Source organism: Nycticebus coucang, chromosome X (assembly GCF_027406575.1).
Source record: "Nycticebus coucang isolate mNycCou1 chromosome X, mNycCou1.pri, whole genome shotgun sequence".
Taxonomy (NCBI): Eukaryota; Metazoa; Chordata; class Mammalia; order Primates; family Lorisidae; genus Nycticebus; species Nycticebus coucang.
Genome location: NC_069804.1, coordinates 162,877,842 through 162,883,841, shown reverse-complemented (window position 1 = coordinate 162,883,841; position 6,000 = coordinate 162,877,842). Strand labels below are relative to the sequence as shown.

General features: G+C 39.6%; 1 pseudogene; it reads left to right on the top strand.

Moving 5' to 3' along the window:
* The first annotated feature begins 780 nt into the window (after positions 1–780).
* Positions 781–1,809, top strand: LOC128577063 (amine oxidase [flavin-containing] B-like; annotated as a pseudogene).
* The last annotated feature ends 4,191 nt before the right edge of the window (positions 1,810–6,000 follow it).

The window sequence follows — 6,000 nt, the reverse complement described above, 5'->3', positions numbered from 1 at the left end:
GGTTAAACAGTTTGAAAAAAGTTCATACCATATCCTCTTCCTTGGGCTTTCAGAATGGCAAAGAAAATAGTCTGAGTTTCCCAAATTTACTTGACCACAGATTCCCCCGGACTCTCTTTTCGTTAATTCTTCAGGACACTTACTGATTCACATTTTATAAAACACGCTGAGAAATGCTGGCTTAACTGATTTTAGGATTATTAGACATGAGGTTTGTGTTGTTGTTTACATAAAAGTACTATTTTAAGTATACGATTCAGTGACATTAATTACACTCACAATCTGTACAATAATCACTACTATCTAGTTCTAAAACTTTTTTTATCACCCCAAACAGAAACTTATACCTATTAAGAATAACTCCCCACTCCTCCCCTGGTGACCTGTCTTTCTGTCTCTTGAATTTGTCTATTCTAACTATTTGACATAAGTGAAATAGTATTTGTCCTTTTGGTGTCTAGCTTTTCTCAGTTAGCATGATATTTTGTGATTCATCCACATTGTAGCAGGTGTCAGGACTTCACTCCTTCTTTTGGCTGAACTTCATTATTTTGCACGTGGTTAGTCCCTCCAGCATCACTTGTTGAAGACAGTAGGTTTTTTTTTCGCAATTACGTTTTTCACGTTTATAAATAACATTACAATAAAGATCCTTTTCAATCTGTCCCATATTTTCCCTAAGAAAAATTCCCATAAGAATTGCTGTATCACAGATGAGCAGCGGAGGCAAAGCTTTGGCAAGCAGGTCACTTGGTCCAGCAGTGCAGCGACAGTGACAGAATGCAGAAGCAACCTAGAGCAGGAAAGGTAACCAGAGAGGAGAGGAAATTTGTGAGTGGATCTGGTCAAGTGAGTGAGCAGATAATGGACCTTCTTGGGGATAGAGTGAAGCTGGAGAGGCCTGCGACCTACATTGACCAGACAGGAGAAAATGTCCTTGCGAAGACCCTAAACCATGAGACGTATGAGGCTAAACACGTGATTTGCGCTATTCCTCCTACTCTGGGATTGAAGATTCACTTCAATCCCCCTCTGCCACTGATGAGGAACTAGCTGATCACTCGTGTGCTTCTGTGTTCTGTTATCAAGTGTATAGTTTACTACAATGAGCCTTTCTGGAGGAAAAAGGATGACTGTGGAACCAGGATTATTGAAGGGGAGGAAGCTCCAGTTTCCTACACATTGGATGACACCAAACCTGATGGCAGCTATGCTGCAGTAATGGGATTTATCCTTGCCCACAAAGCCAGAAAGCTGGCATGTCTTACCAAAGAAGAAAGGATGAAGAAACTTTGTGAGCTCTCTGCAAAAGTTCTAGGATCCCAAGAAGCTCTGAAGCCATCACATTATGAAGAGAAGAACTGGTGTGAGGAGCAGCACTCCGGGGGCTGCTACCTCCTACTTTCCCCCTGGGATCATGACTCAATATGGAAGGTACTACGCCAACCAGTGGGCACTGAGACGGCCACACACGAGTGGCTACATGGAGGGAGCTGTGGAGGCTGGGGAGACAGCAGCCTGAGAGATCCTGCATGCTGCGGGGAAGATTCCAGAGGATGAAATCTGGCAGCCAGAACCAGAATTGGTGGATGTCCCTGCGTGACCCATCACTACACCTTCTTGGAGAGACATCTGCCCTCTGTGCCAAGCCTGCTGAAGCTGATTGGATTGACTGGCATCTTTTCAGCAGTGGCTCTGGGCTTCCTGGCACACAAAAAGGGGCTGCTTGTGCGAGCCCAAAGAGAAAGTGTCTTAACCACACCCTCTTCTTACTGTATTTGGGGTATGGGTTTGGGGAAAGGGTTGTAATAAAGTTCCTTGAAAACATAAAGAATGGAGTGAGGTGGGGAGCATGAAGAGAAAAAAAAAAGGAATTGCTATATCAAAAAGATGTGCACCTTTTAAAGGCTTGTCGTTAATATCTAAAGATTATATATAATCTCTTTAAATTTTATTGATGAAAACATCACATGACAGTGAAAGTCATGGTGGCATTAAACCAGAAAATTTTGAAAAAATATTTAGTTAATAAGAAAATTATTAAAATTATATATATCTCCAAACTTCCTCATAAAAGGACATTAGGAATCCAACACAGCAAATTCAAGTACCTCTTTCCCCATACTCTCAACAGCCTCATATGTTATAAAAATTATCTAAATCTTTGCTAATCAATGTGGTGGAGGAATGTATTCCAAATCAAGTTGAAAAGTTGAAAGGAATCTTGGATTTTTATGGAAAGATCATACAAGAATAGCATTTTCTATAAACCCATGTAGAGTTTTATATACATCTAGTTAAGGAAGCAAACTAAACCTTTCCTCTCAGAAGAGCGAGACTAGAAATGGAAAGTATAATTAGGTTCTTCTGCTGGATAATGTAATTTTAAAGTAGTTCCTTTCTCAGCACAAAGTCACAAGACAGCTGTTTGTGACTTTTTAAGTGTGTCCTTTTTCATTAGTGTTCAATGGAGAGTTACCAAACACAAAAACTATGCCAAGAAATAAACTAAACTGATGTTAGAGGGATTTTCTTATAGCCACACAATAATTATAAAGAAAAAGAGAAAGCTCTTTTGCTGATAGTCTGCTTGTTAGAGTAAGTTGAGAACTTCCAAATTTGTACTGGACAGTGTTTTCAAAGTTCAAGTAGCTTTTGGCCATGTCTCCCTTGCTTCTCTGCAACAAACATACCAAGTATATCTTTATTTTGTTTTGTCCCAAGCTGTTGTTACAGTATAAAGACAATTTTATGGTGGATGCTTTGTCAGTGGGAACTTGTTATTAATATGGAAATCCTAAGAGGATCATTTATTCACACAAAACAAGAAACCAGGGGGAAATTAGCTTTCTACATTTCATCATAAATCATGCATAATTCAAAGAAGAGAGGAAACTATTGATGAGGCTGAACAAAATGAGTTTCTTGTTGCCAGAAAGAATAAAAATATTAGGTATAAAGCTTTCTAATTTCCTAAATATTTTTTCAAAATGTTCTGAAGTTTAATGCCACCATGACTTTCACTGTCATGTGATGTTTTCATGAAATCAATAAAATTTAAAGAGTCAGAAGGGACGTTATAAATGTCTTGTCCAACTCTATCTTATATCTTGGGCCCCTATAGCCCAGAGAGGTGAAGAGACCTGCCCAAAGCCACACAGAACTAGTGGCAGAGCTGAAACTACAAGGCATGTCTCCTCACTCCTGTATTTGTTAAGAATGTAGTCTGGTCTCTCCCGCAAAGGGCTCACACGAACAAATTACATTACCAATTTACTTTGCAGTCAGGAAAGCCACAGAGATCTCCAACTGGATACAAGCATCTATTGGTCAATTTACAGGATTCAGTTAATAACCACATTCATTTAATGCATTTATTCTGAGAGACTATAGTCACTAAGTCTCCCACTTTGAGAGTGTTGAGCAAATTTCCAAGATTCCTACGTAATGCATGATTCTGTCTATCTATACATGATAGACACTTATGAAAATCAATCCTCTTTACCATTGGATTAAGAAACACATTGTAAGAAATCTGTGAGATATTACAGAATTTCAGAGAAACAAAGCCACTTATTTGCCAGAGTACTTATGGCTCCCTTATCTTTTCTAAAAGTACAATGTCAACTATCTGACAGTGAAGTCTACCTATACGATAGATTTTTCAAGCTCAACTTTTAAGATATAAAATATTTAAAAACATACTTTGGGCAAATTGTGATTAGTTTTCCCTATAGATATCCAAAGTATCACACATGCATTTTCATCATGGATATTTATATATAGTTGCTTATAGGTAAATTTTAAAAATGCATTTAGGAGACACGATTAAATATATCCTGTAGTGGGAGTACTAATAATTCACAGAGCAGGGACAAAGATTAGTGCAGAATTAGAATCTTAACTCATGTGCTTTTAATAGCTCATTCGATTTGTCTCAACTCTAAAGAGCCAATGAAACAGACCATCTAAATACAAACTCTACACCCATCCCCCCTTTCTCACGTAAGAGATTTCTAACTGTGAGAGTTGTCCAACAATGGAATGAACTGTCTTGTAAAGGAGTCAGTTTGTTCCTATAAGATTTCAAAGTAAGGTTAAAAAATAATCTGCCTGTAACTCTTAAAAGGATTCCTACATTGAGGGGTAGATTAAGACTTCTAAAATCCTTTAATTCTAGGATTCTATGATTCTGATATCTTTCTATTCTACTTTTATAGTACAGGGGTCCTTTCATGTATGTGTCATCTTATCATAGATTATCCTTGTATCATTATCACTTTTGTACTTCTGTTACCCTGCTTGAAGATACATATGATAAGTTGCTCATCCTCGTATATCCCATAATTTGTTTTTTGCAGTTTTTTTTTTGGCCAGGGCTCGGTTTGAACCCGCCACCTCCAGCATATGGGGCCAGTACCCTACTCCTTAGAGCTACAGGCGCTTCCCATATCCTATAATTTTTAATATAGTTTCCTGTACACAGAAACCATTAGATATTTATTGAATATACATGAAATGACAAGTTTTATTGGTTGACTCAAAAATTCTAAAAACAAGGCGGCACCTGTGGCTCAGTGAGTAGGGCACCGGCCCTATATACTGAGGGTGGTGGGTTTGAACTCAGCCCCGGCCAAACTGCAATAAAAATAAAATAAAATAAAAACACCTGGGCGTTGAGGTGGGCTCCTGTAGTCCCAGCTACTCAGGAGGCTGAGGCAAGAGAATCACCTAAGCCCAAGAGCCAGAAGTTGCTCTGAGCTGTGATGCAACAGCACTCTACTGAGGGTGACAAAGTGAGACTGTCTCTTAAAAAGAAAAATTTTTTGAACGATATATTTTTTCCTGAGATGAGACTCCAACTCATTACTACAGCAAGTTTCCATGCTGAATCTCAGTGAGTCATTACGGTAAATTTGGAGCACTGCTTTTTTTTTTTTTTTTTTCAGTTTTTGGCCAGGGCTGGGTTTCAACCCGCCACCTCCAGCATATGGGGCTGGTGCCCTACTCCTCTGAGCCACAGGTGCTGCCCCGAGCACTGCTTTTTTATAACATTTTAAGTAAAATAGGAATTCTTGATTGAACACAGATTTAAGGCTTAAGATGAGGCTTTATAGTCACCTCTTGTTCTTACTTTTTTTTTTTTTTTTTTAGAGACAAGAGTCTCACTTTGTCACCCTTGGTAGATTGCTGTGACATCACAGCTCACCGCAACCTCCAACTACTGAGCTTAGGCGACTCTTGCTTCAGCCTCCCGAGTAGCTGGGACTACAGGTGCCTGCCACAATGCCTGGCTATTTTTTTGTTGCAGTTTGGCCGGAGCTGGGTTTGAACCCGCCACCCTCAGTATATAGGGCCGGCGCCCTACTCACTGAGCCACAGGTGCCGCCCTGTTCTTCCATTTTTAAGATGAGTTATAGGACAATTTAAAAAACTAATTTAAGGGTGGTGCCTGTGGCTCAAAGGGTTAGGGCGCCGGTCCCATACGCCAGAGGTGACGGGTTCAAACCCAGCCCCTGCCAAAAACCACACACACAAAAAATAAACAAATAAAAATAAAAAACTAATTTAAGATAGATGAAACAAGTAAAATCAAAATTCCAAAATTACATTGTTGTTGGCTGAATTGTGTCCCCATAAAGACATGTTTATGTCCTAACCACTAGGACCTGCAAATTTAACCTGATCTGGCAATAGGGTCTTTGACGATATAATCAAATTAATTAAGATAAGGTCCCAATGAACTAACTGACTCTTGAGATAGAGTCTTCTGATGTCACCCTTGGTAAAGTGCTGTGGCATCACAGCTCACAGCAACCTTAAACTATTGGGCTTAAGTGATTCTCTTACCTCAGCCTCCCAAGTAGCTGAGACTACAGGTGCCCGCCAATGCCTGGCTACTTTTTGGTTGTAGTTGTCATTGTTGTTTGGCAGGCCCAGGCTGGGTTCAAACCCACCAGCTCTGGTGTATGTGGCCAGCGCCCTAGCTGCTGAGCTACA